Below are 19,568 nucleotides of genomic sequence, written 5' to 3'. Positions count from 1 at the left end.
AAAAAGTCATTTAAATCATAAAATCGTAATAAATACATGACATTACACCAACCATTGGATAATGGGAATAGCGAATTGTTTGGGATATTTTCATGTTGAATAAAACGTTCTCAATCATTCACAAATAAGACGATAATTACAAGATCCTCTCATTTTTATTGATAAATATTATTTTTATTTTAAAATTTTTATCTCCAATTTTTTAGGTACAACACCGTAGTTTGGATATTGAAAAATTGAAATTTGTTTACTAAGTGTTGTATGATATTAAGTATTGTTTTCTATAAAACAAAAATTTTAATATCCAACAGTTGCAAATATTAGCATATGCTAGTATTTATTCAACGGTTAGTATAATGTCACATGTTCATTTTGATTTTAGGGGTCTAATTTTTAAAATGTGGAATCAATAAATGAATTTTTATGATCATTATATATTTTTAATATTTTATAATTTATTATAACTTGTTTTGAATTTTATAAGGTTTATAATTATTGATATTTTATAATTTATTATAATATTTATAAATTTGTATGAATTTTATTATAAATTTTTATAATTTTATAGAAATTTCAAATTTCAAATTTCAAATATGTTTTATTTTTATCTTTTTATAATTTATTAGAATTTTTTTATAAGTTTTTATGAATTTTTATAAGTTTATATAAATTTGTAATGTTGTTATATATATTTTTAAATATTTTTATGATTTTTTTATGAGACAAATATAAGATATAATCAAAGTGACTATGTGTCAGTATTTGATTGGTTCGTCAATTGATTTTAACAGTCAATATGATCAAATATAGAAATAGTTAACAGAAGGGTTTTATTGATTTTATTTTTGTTGACGACGTGAGCTCAATTAGATCGAATTGGATCAAATTTTGTATAGGAACTCAATTAATTTTTTTAAATACGTTTAAACCATTAAGAAAAAGGAAAAAAGTTTGAAACGTGTGTATATATATATATATATAAAGTAAAAAAAAAGTACAATTTTTATTTATTTAGTTTACACCGGTAAAAATCTCATTACTATTTTACCATTAGAAAAATCACATTTGGTTGTAAAAAGAATATCGAATGATGTTTTTGCATTACGATAAAAAAGTTCTAAATATGGTAGTATAAATCTTCAGTGAGGAAAATCTCGAACACACGAAAGAAACTCGAATAGAAAATAAAGAAATAGGACAATAGTCCAAGGTGTGTATCAAACCACTATCTTTAAGATTATATTCGCTCCAATCTATATTCGGTGTGCAAAAGAGTTTCAAGCAAATTAACCTCGAAGATACAATGAAGCCAATGACTATTTGCGACTTGAACTGACGAGAATAGTCCATTAAACACTGAGCAATGAATAATAAGAAACTCAATTTCTACAAAGAATTTTTACAGTAACTCTTATGGGATAATCTAATAATATTAGAAAATGAGGAATGATAGAAAGAACTTTTAGAACTTGTTGGTGTGATTTCCAAATGAAATCTCATTCTTATTTATAAGAATTTTCATATCTCTTCATAGAGACATCTTTCAATAGGTGTCTTTCTGCATAATAATGTCTTAAAAAAATATAATTATTCATTTAATATTATAACTATTCAAATAATATTGTTTGAATAGTTATAATTCTTTTTAAAAAATCAAATGATATAACTTTAGACTAATGACCAAAAAAATTATCTTTTGATTAATTACACTCATTCATTTATAGTTATTGGAACACTATAAATATTTGAAAATGTTCGAACAATCTCTCCCCATTTTTAAAATATTTTAGATTTTTATATTTTTGGAAATCAATTTGCATAAATGAATGTGCTTTATGATTGAACCTTTACTTAGTGAAAATATGTTAAAGTTAGTCGAAATTACATGGTAGATTAAGCTTTGAACCAACTATTCCATTTGATTAACCGAACATATCTCACACAATTATTTCAACATCGGTCAATGCATAGTATCTAGGGACACACTTTCACTCACATAGGTAGATCCCATTAAGAGTGTTCTCGTAATTATAACACTCTAACATATTTATGTTGTGGGTTCATTAAGAGTACACTACTCATCCTTCCTTTATCATTACGGGTACCTAGCACTTTAACCTTAGGATGAATTTATTTATAGTGCTAATAGTCACATACTAATAATGTACTTTGTCTCATTGAATTTAAGACTTGATGTTATACCAAGCGTTGAGTCGAGTTTCCATCATGGGTGACTCTAATTAATGACCTTGAGTCCCATCCCTTTTGAGGTCTTTTTGACTGCATCTTTAGCAAGCCTTTTTATCAAAGGATCCGCCAAGTTTTCACTTCTCACATAATTAATAGTGATCACACCATCAGAGATTAATTTTCGGACATGGTTATGTCTTAATCCAGTGTGTCTAGAGTTTCCATTATATACTTGGCTATATGTCTTTGCTAGAGTAGCCTCACTATCACAATGGATAGAAATAGATGAAATTGGCTTAGGCCATAAGAGTACATCATAAAGCAAATTTCTTAACCATTCTGCTTATTTAAATGCAAGGGCTAATGCAATAAATTCTGCTGCCATGGTGGAATCAGTAATACATGTTTGTTTCTTGGAACCCCAAGAAATGGCTCATCCACCAAGAATGAAGATCCATTTACTAGTAGATGCATGATCTTCCAAACTTGTAATTCAACTAGCATCTGAATACCCTTCTAAAACTGAAGGATATCCATTATAACATAATCCATATTTAATAGTTTTCTTTAAGTACCTAAGTATTCTATTCAAAGCTTGCCAATGCAAGCCAGTTGGATTACTTGTATACCTACTCAATTTTCTAACAACATATGCAATATTTGGTCTTGTACAAGTCATTATGTAAATAAGACAACCAATTAGACTTGCATATTTCAATTGATCAATTTTCCTACCAGCATCAGATACTAATTTTATTTGAGGATCTATGGGTGTAGATGCTGTTATACAATTGAAAATATCAAACTTTTTAAGCACCTTTTCAATGTAATGTGATTGTGATAAAGCTGTAGAGCTTTCCTTTCGGGTTATTTTAATCCCAAGAATAACATCTGCTACACCTATATCCTTCATAGCAAAGTTGTTTGACAAGAATTTCTTTGTGTTTTCTATTTGTTCCAAATCCATGCAAAAAATGAGCATGTCATCTACAAATAAGCAAATTATGACACATTTTTCATTTTCAAATTTGCTATATATACACTTATCAAATTCATTTTTTTATAGTCATTAACTAAAACAACCTTGTCAAACTTTTGTTGCTATTGCTTTGGTGCTTGTTTAAGTCCATATAGAGATTTGACAAGCTTACATACCTTATGCTCCTGTTCTGGAGCAACAAATCCTTCCGGTTGTTCCATTTACACTTCCTCTTTCAATTCACCATTTAAAAATGCAGTTTAACATCTATTTGGTGAACAACCAAATTATATGTTGAGGTAAGTGATATTAATAGTCTATTTGGTTGTTCACCAAATTGAGCAGAAAAAAACCATTTCTATTTGTTTCAAGTTTCGGCCAACTTCAAAGCCTTGCATGGTATGTGAATTTGATTTTGTTTTTAATGATTTTTATGTTTTTGAGATCGTTGTAGCTTAATCTAGCTAACCCGGGGGTCAACTTGTTAAATTTTCAAATGTTATGGAATGTGCCATGGATGAATTTGAGGTGTTTGTGAAAGTTTATGATAGATTGTTAAGCTTTGTTGTTAAATAGACATATTTTATTAAGTAGTTTTTGATGATTTTAAGGTATAAGGAAAATATTGCAAATGGCTGATAAATATGGACTATTATAAAAATAGGTAAAAATTGATTTATATGAATTTTATTTTGAAATGATTAAATTGCAAGTTTTAGGTTTAGGGACTAAATTGCAAAAGGGTAAACTTTGAAGGTAATTTTGTAAATTTTAATTATTATGGGTTATAAGCTAAATTAATTATTCTAAATGCTAGAATGAGATTAATTGAATAAAAATGGTTAATTTGCATGTTTTGAACTTAGGGACTAAATTGTATAAAAGTAAAATGTGGGGGCAATTTTGTGAAAATGTTAAAAGGACTTAATTGCATGAAATGAATTGATTTTTTTGTTGGAATTATTGAATTGGATGGAATTATTATTTTAGATCAAGAACAAGTGGAAAATCGAGGAGAAGAGAAAAATGACCAAATAGCCCCTGTACTTAGTCATTGCTGCAATTTAGTCAGGTAAATTAGTATGAACTGTAATCAATTAAATGATGTTTAAATTGAATTTTTATTATATTATTTGATGTAAATGAATCAAATTATAAATGTATCAAAGGTATGATGAATTGACGGATATTGAGTCCCAGTTGAATCTTAGGAATTTTTATGATACAAATGACATGTCATTAGAGATTTCATGTTTTGAGTGCTGGTCTTGAATGACCTTATAACGACCCGATAGTCAGGGATGTCGGGAACTGCATTTTTGAGACTCTGTTCTCGTAAATCAAACTCGTAAATATTTAAATATTTATTAAAAATATTTACGAGCTAGTTGTGTAGTTAATTGGGTTTTGGAAGTGAATTTGCATGAATTAAAAGTAATTAGGTATAAGGACTAAATTGCATATAGGGTGAAAGTTGAATTATAGATTAAAGAAAAATTAAAAGGACTAAAGAAGCAATTTTGCCATAGTTTATAAATGAGGCAGCATAACGGTGAAATTATTATAAAATTTTAAGTTAAAATATATTATAATATATTACTTAATATTTAAGTATATATATTATATTATAATAATAAAATGAATAAATAAAAGAAAAAAAAGAAAAAGGAATAGAAAAACCAAAACAAAACAGAAAGAAAAAGAAAGAAAAAAAAGAAAGAAAAGGGAGAAAGAAGAAGACGAAGGGTTTTAGGGTTTTAAAGTTTCCAAGTTTAGTTGGTTAGTCAATTTAGTTTCTTTTCTTGTAATTTTTATATTTTTGGAATCCCAGTCTTAAGTACTACCCGACTCATGTTGAAATTTTAGCAATTATTGAGTTTTTAAATGTTGAATAGTTTTAGTATTAGGGATTAAATTGATAGATTTTTAAGCTAGAAATAAAAAAATATTAAATTGTAGAATAAATTGTAAATTTTGAGTAATAGTGACTAAATTGTGAAAATTTTAAAATTTAGGGATTTAAGATAAAATAGGAAGTTAAATTTAGTTTAAATTGGAATTTGCATGAAAATATAGGATTAATTATGAAGAAATAAAATGAGTCTCGATTTAGGGACTAAATTGAAATTGAGGCAAATATTGAGTCAAAATTGAAATATTCAATATGAAATTGAATTGTATTATATTAATGAATTTTAATTATTTTCAATTTTGTAGCTAACGTCGTACAGGAATCCTCGACCAAAAAGGGGAAAGATAAAGTTGAAATCGAATAGTTCGGAATTTCTGGTTTGTATTTCTATAATTCAAAACTAGTTATTAACTGTTGTATTTTTGATTTAATGCATATGGTAAGTGTTGAGGTGAGTATTTGACACTTTGGCATTGAATTGAATTAAAGTTGATTGAATGAATTAAATTGATATATATATTATAAATGTATTGATTGTTGAATTGAAATGAATATATGTATGTGTACAAATATGATAATTGAATTTTGGTTGTATTTGGAAAGTGAAATTAAACCCTATTAATCGTATCGGGCTGAGTCGGGTATAGATGGCATGCCATAGGATTGGATGAGTTCAGGGACTTTTTCGACTTTAAGTCAATGAGACATTGGGTGTCAATTTATCACTTTGGATTTATTCGATCAGGCACTGGGTGCCAATTTACTTCGATTTAATCGATGAAACATTGGGTGACAATTTATTACTTCAAATTATTCGATAAGGCACTGGGTGCCAAACTAGTGTGTTTGGTTGGATCCGTATATCCGTCCGAGTCTGAGTCATGCTGATAGGGGTAATGAAATAATAAAGTTTTATAATTGATATTGAAATGGCATGGTACGAGAAATGAAAGTGATATATTGAATTAAAAATAGAATGTGAAATATGTTGTAAATACATGGAATATATGAGTTATATATTCATGAATTGAATATGGAATGGATAATGCCATTGTTTAAATGAAATGTGAAACAAATTGTGAAAAGCTATTTATATAGCAAGTATGAGAATTAGGATATTTGTAAAACAAATGAAATATGATATGCTATTATATATGAATTCAAAGAGTTGGCATATGGTAGTTGTGATTATTAAATAATATTAATATGTGTTTTTATTTCAAATACTCATTTGTAATCTCTTATCTTTAAATATTTGGATTATAGAAATACCACCGAGTTTTTACTCAGCATACAATTTTGTTTTCGGTGCACAGGTTAGGTGCTTAACTTTTGATCGCCGATTCAACATTCAACAACTCTCCCGAACTCAAATGTAGTGATGATTACTCTTTTGCGTAGGCATGTACCTAGGGTGTCTAAATAATAATTATTTTGTGGTTTGATTGTAATTAAGGTTATAAGTTTAATGATGGTTTGGTATATACATATGAATATGTGTTTGTGTTTGAAGTTATATTACGGCATTAATGTTTAAGTGTTCATAAACTAGGCAAAATGGATTAAAGTAGGTATGTTTAGATTTTGGACTTGAATAATTCTTTGATGATATGTTTTGATGATATAAATATGGTACCAATAAGGGTACATTGGTTAGACACCTAGGATGATTGTTTTGATATTGAATGTGTTTGATTGTGTTTTGAACTGGTTAAACGAATGATTTTTGAATTACTTAGTGTCTAAGCTTGCAAGGAATGATAAACTTGTTGTTTAAGGTACATTTTGAGTCCACACGGCCAGATACACGAACATGTGACTCGGCCGTGTGAGGCACGCGGCTAACACACGGGCGTGCTAGGCCATTTCGAAAGGGCACACGGTCTAGCACACGGGCGTGTGGCTTGGCCGTGTGACCCAAGTCAGAGAGTTATAAGGGTATAAACACGGGCTGGGACATGGTCGTGTGTCCCTATTTCGAATGTCCACATGGTTTAAGACAGGGCATGTCTCCTGACCGTGTGAACCTTGTAGCTTTGAAAATTTTTAATACTTTACGAAAAATTCTCTAAATTTTTGAATTAGTCCTGACTTGTTTCTAACGCGTATTTTGGGCCTCGAGGGCTCGAATAAGGGACAGTAGTTATGAATTTAATTAATTTCTGACCTAAATATTATATGATAGAAAATGTTTGAAATTTATGTTTTTTTGATATTTAAACTTCAGGAATACTCTGAAACCCTATTCTAGCAACGGATATGGGTTAGGGGTGTTACAGTCCTACAGATGGCTGAGGTCTTACATTTGTCCACAGCTCATGTGAGCAGCATCGTGTAGCTTACATTCCGACCCAGAACTCGTGTGAGTAGGCCCATTTCACAGCTCGTGTGAGCAATGATGTAAAAGAAATGTTACGATTATATGAAAAGGTACACTTTGTGTGAGGTTTTCCGAATATCCGATGTTATTCTAGATGGTTCAACAGGTAAGAAAAATGAATGAAACGGTAAATTCACAATTGAGATGTAACATGAGGTTATAAAAAGATTGACGAATTAAATGATATACTTATATATGGGAAATCTACTTATGCTATGGATGAACTTATTTATATTATGGATAAGTGCACTAACTTGTGATTTGATGATGTTGAGTTTGAACATGCTCTCATACATATATCCTTTCCCTACAAAAATTAGACAAAATAAACTTATTTGCCAAAAAAACAAGTTTGAAACCAAACTTATTCAACAGACTTCCAGACACTAAATTCTTCCTAACTTCTGGTACATAGAGTAGATCATTCCAGGTTAAAACCTTTCCAGAAGTGAATTATAGTTCAATAGACCCTTTGCCTTTGATTGTTGCGGTGGAAGAATTCCATATGTACAAGACGTTGTCATTTTCACATTATGTGAACTTTGTGAACTTGTTTTTTCTTTGAGCACATAGTTGGTTGCTCCAGTATCAATCCATCACGCATTATTATCTTGTGCCATATTAATTTCAGATATCATTGCAATGAAATTTTCATTATTATTAGCCTTATACGATGATTTCTTCTTTTAAAATTGACATTTATTCTTGAAATGTCCCGGGTTACCACAATGATTGTAACAACTCGTTTTTGGTCAAATCAGAATAGTGATTTCGGGACCACAAATTCGATGTTGGAAAATTATTTTAAAATTATTTTTGGTATTTATAGAATGTTATTTGATATGTGGGAAAATTTTGTGAGCTAATTTTATCGATTGGTTGGTTAATTTGTGAAAAAGGACTAAATCTCGTAAAATGCAAAAGTTGCATTCTACTTGTTAAAGGTGTTTAATTACTATGATTTATTAAATTAAAAGTCCTTATGATGATATTAGACCATTGATAGTGTTAATGGACAATTATGGCCATTCATTATATGTTTTTATATGTTTATAACAAAGGTTAATTTGGTAATTGTTAATTATAAGTTAATTTAATAAAACAAAACAAAACCAAAATTTGTTTCATATTTTTGCCATTTCTTAACTTGAAGGAGAAGGAAGCCATTTTAGGGCTTGAAATATTCGGCCACTTCAAGATCAAAGTGTAAGTCCATTTTAGCTTGGTTTTTGATGATTTCTATGTTTTTGTAATTGTTGCAGCTCAATTTAGCTAGCCCGTACCTTTAATTTTGTAAAGTGATTTTTGATGAAAATGCATAACAGGGATTAAATTGTGAAGTGTGCAAATTGAGCGGTTAAATGTGAAATAAATGAAAGTTTTGGGCTGCTAGGGACCTATGAATAATTCGTCCAAGCTTTGGTTTATTGAAATTATGTTAATTTTTTGTATTTGTGAATTAGGGACTAAATTGATTAAATGTGAAAGTTTAGGGGCTAATATGAAAATAAGCCTAAATGTATGTCTTGGACTAAATTGAATGAAGGATTGATTAAATAAGTTAATTTGAAATATATTTAGATCAAGAAAAGAGGAATTCAGAATTAGATCGGTGGAAAAAACAAGGTTATCTAGTAGTCGATCCAATCTGTCAATTCCAAATATGAGGTAAGTTTGTATGTGGTAATTTCAGTATAAAAGTATGTTAAAAGCTTTGATATTGCATAAACTATGATTATGAGATTATGGATAATATTCAAATTGTGAAAACGACTCTACGAATGCATTCGATGATAGTAACAGAAAGTGTGAAATCCCGATTGAACTTTAGGAATAGATTTGGATACTAGTGTCATGTTATTAGATGATAAGTTGAGTTGGATTCGGGCCATGATATTAGCACTTCGGGTGCAAGTTATACTGATTTGGCTTTGGGTCATGCATATCGGATGATTTGGCTTCGGGCCATAATAATTATTCTTCGGATAAGTTACCTTGATTTGGCTACGGGCCAGGGTATAGGTACTTATTGTATGAGACTATTGACTATACAATTTCTATTCTGAATGGTTCAATGGGTAAACGGATGATGTGGTTGAGAAAGTGGTTAGTACAAGGCGATAAAGGTATGTAACGAACTTATTTGAGTATTAAATAGAGAAAGTTGAATGAGATGGTATTTAATCATATTTTAAGACTTGTGAAAGGTTTGTAGTTAATGTGAAATTGGTTGATTTACATTTATTCGATGAGTTAAGTTATTTACATATGAGCTTACTAAGCTCTGAAGCTTACTTTGTGTTATTTTTCTATGTTTTATAGTGAATCAAGGTTAGCTCTGATCCGAAAGTTGTCGGGAACATCATCGCACTATCAGACATCTATTTGGTACTTTTGAGTTGTGTATATATGGTATATGGAATATATAGGCTAGATGTGGTATTTTGGTTGTGATTATAGCCATGAGAGTTGTCTTGTAAATGATGTTATTGTTAATGAGTGTTTGACTAATAGAAAATGGTTGTAAATGTATATATTTTGGTTTGTATATATAGCCATGAGTGATGGCTTATTTTGACATGTTTGGTATGGGTATGGTTAATTGAATTGTGGAGTTTAAATGCTTGAGAAATGCTTTGATGAAATATGATTTATAAGTTAAGTTGATAAGTATTTGATTAGGTAAATGGCATTGAATTGGGTATTAAATTTGGTTGAAATGGATATTATATGAATTGTGCTTTTGGTTGATGATTTTGGCTGCCTAATTGAATGATGAAATAGTACCATTTTGGTTGTTTAGATGAGCATGAGTTGGGGTGGCAAATTGGCCTTGCAAATGGCCTATTTTTGTCCACACGGGCAGAGACATAGGCGTGTAACTTAGCCATGTTGTATAAGTCAGTATACCCTCTAGTTTTCACACAGTCTGGTACACAGGCGTGTCCTTGGCCGTGTGATACAAGTCAGTATATATGCCCTGTTTCCACACTGCCAGAGACACGAGTGTGTCTGGAGCCGTGTGAGACACATAGCCTGTTCACACGAGCGTGTGACCCCTGTATGGTTGATATTTTTCTAAGTTTCGAAAATTTTTGTATGATATCGGTTTAGTCTCGAACCACTTCTAAAGCATGTTTAAGGCCTCGTAGGCCGTTATAAGGGACAATGTGATTGTGTTGAATGATTTATAAGAATGAATGTTTTATGGTTGATAAATGTATGCTATACATTGTGTATTGATTGGTAATCCCTTGTAATCCTACTCCGGCGATGGATACGGGTTACGGGTGTTACATTTTATTGGTATCAAAGCCAGGTTTAGCCGATTCTAGGACTAACGTAGCGTGTGTAAGAGTCTAGCTATACATGCCATTTATACTTTGTGATAGTGTGATGATTCCTGACAGCTTAAATTGTGTTTTCATATTGTAATAGATCCCGAACGAGCTGTAGCCGATGATGTAAAGAGTAATGCGCCTGCTTTTCCTCAAGGGGCAGCACCATCAGAATCTAGGCTTGTAATGAGTAGCCACGAGGGAGAGGCTAAACAAGCCTTTTTCCAAATAATGAATGAGTGGTTTACAGAGTTCGTTCGAACGAATCCGGCTGCTCAACAACCTCTACCCCCACCTATTCCTCAATAAATCCCTATTGTTCCTCTAGTTATAGACCCGATACGGTTGAACAAGCCACCAATAAATAAGATTCATAAACATAGGGCTGAAAAGTTTTGTGCTTGTGTTGATAATGATGCTGAGAGAGCTAAGTTCTGGCTCAAAAATAAGATTCGAGTATTTGATGAATTATCTTGTACTCCTGATGAATGTATTAAATGTGTTGTATCTTTGCTGAAAGACACCGCTTATCAATGGTGGAACATGCTAATATATGTGGTTCCAAAAGAACGGGTTACCCAGGAATTCTTTTAGACAGAGTTCCGAAAGAAATATATAAGTAAACGATTCCTTAATCAAAAGCATAAAGAGTTTCTAGAGTTAAAATAAGGCCGAATGACTGTCACTGAGTATGAAAGAGAATTCGTACGGTTAAGCAAGTATGCTCGAGAGTATGTGTCTACTAAAGAAATAATGTGCAAGCAGTTTGTTGATGGGCTGAACGAAGATATAAAACTTCTAGTTGGAATTCTAGAGTTGAAAGAGTTTGTCGTTCTAGTTAAAAGGGCTTGTAATGCCGAGGATCTTAGCAAAGAAAAGAGAAAAGTAGATTCAAAGGCTAGAGACTTGAGAAAAAGATCAATAAGTAAGTCGTATCAATCTTCATCAAAGAAATTTAGAGATTCATATGCTTGCCCAAATACTTCAAACAAATATTTGAACAAAGATTGTAGAAAACAATACTCAGGTTCTAAAGCTCAAGCTACTTCAGTAGCGAGTGTTGGCAGTGTGGGAGACAACAAACTATAGTGTCAGTAGTGTGGGAGACGGCATTGTGGAGAATGCTGGAAAAATAATAAAGCTTGTTACAAATGTGGTTCACTAGATCACTTCATTCGAGATTGTTCTGAGTTAAATGAGAAAGATAAAGTTCAGAATGTGAGACTAAATAACACGTCGAATAGAGGTAGACCACCTAGAGTTTCCGGAAATGTAAGTGGTAGTAGAGGGGCGACAAAGGATTCAGCTGTGAGGTTTGAGGCCAGAGCACTTGTTAGAGCCTACACTATTCGCGCTCACGAAAAAGTGTCATCTCCAGATGTTATCACCGGTACTTTCACTCTCTATGATACTAATGTGATTGCATTAATAGATCCAGGATCAATTCATTCTTATATATGTATAAATTTAGTAACTAGTAAGACTTTGCCTATAGAGTCTACTGAATTTGTGATTAAAGTATCGAACCCTTTAGGTAAATGTGTTTTGGTTGACAAAGTCTGCAATAATTGTCCGTTAATGAATCGGGATTTTTTGTTTTTCGGCTAATCTGATGTTGTTTCCATTCGATGAATTTGATATGATTTTGGGTATGGATTGGCTAACGATGTATGATGCTATAGTGAATTGTAGACGAAAGACGATTGATGAAATGTCAGAATAATGAGACTATTAGAATTGAATCTGATGATATGAATAGTTTGCTGGTTGTGATCTCGTCTATGTTAGCTCAGAAGTTTGTGAGAAAAGGGTGTGAAGCTTATCTTTCTTATGTACTTGATACGAAAGTGATAGAAACAAAAATTGAATTGGTACCAGTTGTGTGCGAGTATCCAGATGTATTTCCCGAAAAGTTACCTGGTTTACCACCTATCAGAGAGGTTGAGTTTGGTATTGAATTAGTACCGGGAACAATGCTGATATCGATAGCTCCGTACAGAATGGCACCGATAGTGTTAAAAGAATTGAAAGCCTAGTTGCAAGAGTTGACAAATAGAGTTTTCTAGACTGAGTTTCTTTCCCTAGGGTGCACTGGTGTTATTTGTAAAAGAGAAAGATGGTACGATGAGAATGTGTATAGACTACCGACAGCTTAACAAAGTGACGATTAAGAATAAATACCCTTTGCCACAAATAGATGATTTGTTTGATCAGTTAAAAGGGGCAGCAGTGTTTTCAAAAAATTGACTTGAGGTCGGGTTATTACCAGTTGCGAGTTAAAGACTCAGATGTGCCAAAGATTGCATTTAGAATAAGGTACGGACACTACGAATTTCTTGTTATACCTTTCAGACTAACTAATGCACTTGCTGTTTTTATGGACTTGATAAATCGAATTTTCAGGCTGTACTTAGATCGTTTCGTAGTTGTGTTTGTTGGTGACATTTTTATTTACTCTCGAGATGAATCTGAGCATGCTAAGCATTTGAGAATTGTGCTACAAACTTTTAGAGATAAACAGTTGTTTGCAAAGTTCAGCAAATGTGAGTTTTGGCTACAAAATGTTGGTTTTCTGGGACCTATAATTTGAGCCGCGGGTATCCGAGTTGACCCAAGCAAAATTTCTGCAATTATAGATTGGAAGCCTCTGAGAAATATATCCAGGGTCCGTAGTTTTCTAGGACTAGCCGGCTATTATAGACGATTTGTGAAAGGATTCTCGATGATTGCGACTCTAATGACATGATTGCTTCAAAAAGATGTTAAATTTGAGTGGTCAGAAAAGTATCAGTAGAGCTTCGAGCAGTTGAAAGCATTATTGACAGAGGCACCAGTGTTAGTTCAGCCTGAGTCGGGTAAAGAATTCGTAGTTTTCAGTGATGCATCGTTAGATGGCCTGGGTTGTGTTTTGATGCAGGAAGACAAAGTTGTAGATTATGCCTCGAGACAATTAGAGCCACACAAAAAGAATTATTCGACGCATGATCTAGAGTTAGCCGTGATAGTGTTCGCATTGAAAATTTGGCGCCATTACTTGTTTGGTGAGAAATGCCATATTTATACTGACCACAAAAGCTTGAAATATCTGATGACTCAAAAAGATTTGAATTTGAGACAACGGAGATGGTTAGAATTGTTAAAAGGCTATGAATTAGTGATTGATTATCATTTGGGGAAAACGAACGTAGTTGCTGATGCTTTGAGTCGAAAGTCCTTATTTGCTTTACGTGCTTTGAATACACAGTTAGCTTTGTTTGATGACGGTTCGATAGTAGCTGAGTTGAAAGAGAGACCTTATTTCTACAGCAGATTTGTGAGGCTCAAAAATTTGATAATGAATTACAAGAAAAACGATCTCAGTGTGAGTCGATTTCTAATTCAAAGTTTCGAATAGGGCCTGATGACTGTTTGATGTTTTGTGATAGAATATGCGTACCAAGAAATTCTGAGCTCATTCGGAAGATTCTAAACGAAGTACACAGTAGTTGTTTATCAGTATATCCAGGAAGTACGAAAATGTATAACGATTTGAAATAGCATTATTGGTGGCACGATATATCTGAATTTCTTTCAAAATGTTTGATTTGACAGCAAGTCAAAGCTGAGCATCAAGTGCCGTCAGGTTTATTACAGTCTATTATGATTCCTGAGTGGAAGTGGGATAGAGTAACAATGGATTTCGTATCGGGTTTGCCTTTATCTTCGAAAAAGAAAGATGTGATCTGGATTGTTGTTGACAGATTGACGAAATCAACTCATTTCATTCCCGTACATACAGATTTCTCACCTGATAAATTAGCTGAGTGATATATTTTAGAAATTGTGAGATTACATGGTGTTCCCCTATCTATTGTTTCTGATAGAGATCCAAGATTTACTTCGTGATTTTGGAAGAAATTGCAAGAAGCTTTGGGTCAAAGCTGCATTTTAACACTGCATTTCACCCGCAAACAGATGGTCTATCTGAATGAATTATTCAGATACTTGGGGATGTATTGCGTTGTTGCATTCTTGAGTTGAAAGGTAGCTGGGAGAAATATCTACTGTTGATTGAATTTGCTTACAATAATAGCTTCCAATCGAGTATAAAAATGGCACCGTATGAAGGTTTATACGGTCGTAAATGTTGAACACCGTTGTATTGGAATAAGCACAGTGAAAATAAGATTCACGGGGATTGATCTGATCAAAGAGACTAAAAAAAAGTGAAAGTAATTCGTGACAGTTTGAAAGTGGCTTCGAATCGATAGAAATCGTACGCAGACTTGAAATAGAAAGATATTGAGTTCCAAATCGGGGATAAAGTGTTTTTAAAAGTGTCGCCGTGGAAAAATATGTTGTGGTTTGGTCGGAAAGAGAAATTGAGTCCGCGATTCATTGGACCATATGAAATTACTGAGTGAGTTGGGCCAATGGCATATCGACTATCTTTACCATCTAACTTAGTGAAAATACATAATGTGTTTCATGTGTCGATGCTTCGACGATACCGATTCGACCCTTCACATCTCATTTTCCCTACCGACGTTAAAATTCAGTCTGATATGTCATATGCTGAAGAACCGATTCAAATTTTAGCTCATGAGATCAAAGAGTTGAGAAATAAGAGAATTGCATTAGTAAAAGTATTATGGCATTGACACGGGGTTGAAGAAGCTACATCGAAACCTGAGGATGCTATGAGAAAACAATACCCGAACCTGTTCATTGGTAAAATTTTCGGGGACGAAAATCCCTAAGGGTAAGAGTTGTAATAACCCGTTTTTGGTCAAATTGGAACAGTGGTTTCGAGATCACAAATATGATGTTGGAAAATTATTTTAATATTATTTTCGGTATTTATAGCATGTTATTTGATATGTGTGAAAATTTTGTGAGCTAATTTTATCGATTGGTTGGTTAATTTGTGAAAAAAGACTAAATCGCGTAAAATAAAAAAGTTACATTCTACTTGTTAAAGGTGTTTAATTACTATGATTTATTAAATTAAAAATCCTTATGATGATATTAGACCATTGATAGTGTTAATGGACAATTATGGCCATTCATTATATGTTTTTATATGTTTATAACAAAGGTTAATTTGGTAATTGTTAATATAAGTTAATTTAATAAAACAAAACAAAACCAAAATTTGTTTCATCTTTTCGCCATTGCCGAATTTGAAGAAGAAGGAAGCCATTTCAAGGCTTGAAATATTCGGCCACTTCAAGATCAAAGTGTAAGTCCATTTTAGCTCGGTTCTTGATGATTTCTATATTTTTGTAATTGTTACAGCTCAATTTAGCTAGCGCGTACCTTTAATTTTGAAACTGTTAAAGATTTTAAGAGTTTCCATTGATGATTTTATGAGTTCTTTGATGTTTGAAGATGAAATATGAATTTTTGATGATAGATTTTTGTGTTTTGTAAAGTGATTTTTGATGAAAATGCATAATAGGGATTAAATTGTGAAATGTGCAAATTGAGTGGTTAAAATATGAAATAAATGAAAGTTTTGGGCTGCTAGGGACCTATGAATAACTCAGCCAAGCTTTGGGTTTATTGAAATTATGTGTATTTGTGAATTAGGGACTAAATTGATTAAATGTGAAAGTTTAGGGGCTAATGTGCAAATAGGCCTAAATGTATGTCTTGGACTAAATTGAATGAATGGTTGATTAAATAAGTTAATTTGAAATATATTTAGATCAAGAAAAGAGGAATTCAAAATTAGATCGGGGAAAAGCAATGTTATCGAGTAGTCGATTCGATTTGTCAATTCCGAATACGAGGTAAGTTCATATGTGGTAATATCATTATAAAAGTATGTTAAAAGTTTTGATATTGCATAAACTATGATTATGAGATTATGGATAATGTTCGAATTGTGAAAACGACTCTACGGATGCATTCGATGATAGTAACGGAAAGTGTGAAATCCCAGTTGAACTTAAGGAATAGATTTGGATACTAGTGTCATGTTATTAGATGACAATTTGAGTTGGCTTCAGGCCATGATATTAACACTTTAGGTGCAAGTTATACCGATTTGGCTTCGGGTCATGTATATCAGATGATTTGGCATCGGGCATGATAATTGTTCTTCGGATAAGTTATCTTAATTTGGCTACGGGCCATGGTATAGGTACTTATCGTATGAGACTATTGAGTATCCAATTTCTATTCCGAATGTTTCAAAGAGTAAATGAATGATGTGGTTAAGAAAGAGGTTAGTACGAGGCAATATAGGTATGTACAGAACCTATTTGAGTAGTAAATAGAGAAAGTTCAATGAGATGGTGTTTAATCATGTTTTATGGCATGAGAAAGGTTTGTAGTTAATGTGAAATTGGTTGATTTACTTTTATTCGATGAGTTAAATTATTTACATACGAGTTTACTAAGCTATGAAACTTACTTCAGTTATTTTTCTATGTTTTATAATGAATCAAGGTTAGATCGGATCCAGAAGTCATCGGGAACATCATCGCACTATCGGACATCTATTTGGTACTTTTGAGTTGTGTATATATGGTATATGGCATGTATAGGCTAGACGTGGTATTTTGGTTGTGATTATAGCCATGAGAATTGTCTTGTAAATGATGTTAATGCTAATGTGTGTTTGACTAATAGAAAATGGTTTGTAAATGTATATGTTTTGGTTTATATATATAGCCATGAGTGATGGCTTATTTTGACATGTTTGGTATGAGTATGGTTAATTGAATTGTGGAGTTGAAATGCTTGAAAAATGCTTTGATGAAGTATGATTTATAAGTTAAGTTGATAAGTATTGGATTAGGTAAATGGATTTGAATTGAGTATTGAATTTGGTTGAAATGGATATTATATGAATTGTGCTTTTGGTTGACGATTTTGGCTACCTAATTGAATGATGCAATAATACCATTTTGGTTGTTTAGGTGAGCATGAGTTGGGGTGGCAAATTGGCCTTGCAAATGGCCTATTTTTGTCCACACGGGCAGAGACATGAGCGAGTGTCTTGGCCGTGTGAGACACACGGTCATGTTACACAGCCGTGTGTGCCCTGGTGTTGATATTAAAATGAAATTAGTATGCCCCACACGGTCTCACACATGGTCGTGTGACTGGCCGTGTGGTACAAGTCAGTATACCCCCTAATTGGCACACGGTCTAGCACACGGGCGTGTGACTTGGCCGTGTTGCATAAGTCAGCATACCCTCCAGTTTTCACATGGTCTGGCGCACGGGCGTGTCCTCGGCCGTGTGATACACGTCAATATGTATGCCCTGTTTCCATACGGCCTGAGACACGGGTGTGTCTAGAGCCGTGGCACACGGCCTTTCACATGGGCGTGTGACCCCTGTATGGTTGAAATTTTTCTAAGTTTTCAAAATTTTTTTATGATATCGGTTTAGTCCCGAACCACTTCTAAAGCATGTTTAAGGCCTCGTAGGCCGTTATAAGGGACAATGTGATTGTGTTGAATGATTTATGAGAATGAATGTTTTATGGTTGATAAATGTATGCTATACATTGTGTATTGATCGGTAATACATCGAAATCCTACTCCAGAGACAGATACAGGTTAGGGGCGTTACAATGATAACATGAGCCTTTTTGTTTCTTTTTAAACTTAGGTGCTCTATCAGTCTGTTTGAACTTTCTCTTGAATGGTTTAGTAGTCTGTACTTCCTCCGTAACATGCACTTTGACATTTTCGGAATTTAGGTTATGGTCTTGCTTTTGATATTTTTCTTCAATACGAAGATGATTTGCCAAAGCCTCAAGAGATATTTCCTCTTTCTTATGTTTTAGACTTCTTTTAAAATTTTTTCAAGATAGAGGTAACTTGTCTATTATGGTGAATACAACAATCATTTCATCCATTTTCATATCATATTGCTTAAATTGATTCAACATATTTTCAATATCACGAAATTGTTCCATAACAGAACAACCATCCACCATTTGTTAACTATTGAAACGACTAAAAATAAAGTTCTTATTTGTAGCATCTTTGGTCATGTATCTTGTCTCCAATTTGTCCTATAATTCCTTAGCAGTGACCTTGTTTTGATAGGTGTCGAAAAAACCATCAGATAAACCATTCAATATGTGGCCTATGCAAATGTAATCAGTATTGTCCCATTTTTTGCCTTTCTTGGGTTGCAGTAACAAATTCATTTTCATTCTCTTTCAGTCTTAATGTAACCAAAACATAGGCAATCTTCAAAGTTGTTAATAAAAAGTGCATCTTTTTCTACCATTGTCAGAAATTGCTACCATCAAAATGATCAAGTTTGATAAAGTTGGAAGCCAACCCCCTTAGTGTTCTACTTTCATGTGTTGTAGTAGTCATCATGAATTTTATAACCTTAAAATTGTTAGTCCAAATCTCCGATGAGGAAAATCTCGAACACACAAACATAACTTGAATAAAAAATGAAGAAATAGGAGAAGGCTCTAAGGCGTGTATCAAGTCACTATTTTTAAGGTTATATTCATCCCCACCTATATTCGATGTGCAAAATAGTTTTAAGCAAATTAACCTCGAGGATACAATGAAGCCAATGACTATTTGAGTTTTATACTGACGAAAATAGTCCATTAAACACTGAGCAATGAATAAAAAAAACTTAATTTCTACAAAGAAGTTCTACAGTAACTCTTTATAGAACAATCTAATATTATTTGAAAATAAGGAAGGATAGAAAGAACTTCTAGAACTTGTTGGTGTGATTTCCAAATGAAATCTCATTTCTATTTATAGGAATTTTCATATCTCTTCATAGATACAT

The sequence above is a fragment of the Gossypium hirsutum genome, chromosome A13 (assembly GCF_007990345.1).
Source record: "Gossypium hirsutum isolate 1008001.06 chromosome A13, Gossypium_hirsutum_v2.1, whole genome shotgun sequence".
Classification (NCBI taxonomy): domain Eukaryota; kingdom Viridiplantae; phylum Streptophyta; class Magnoliopsida; order Malvales; family Malvaceae; genus Gossypium; species Gossypium hirsutum.
The sequence above is the reverse complement of the archived record's forward strand: the minus strand, read 5'-3'. Positions refer to the sequence as shown.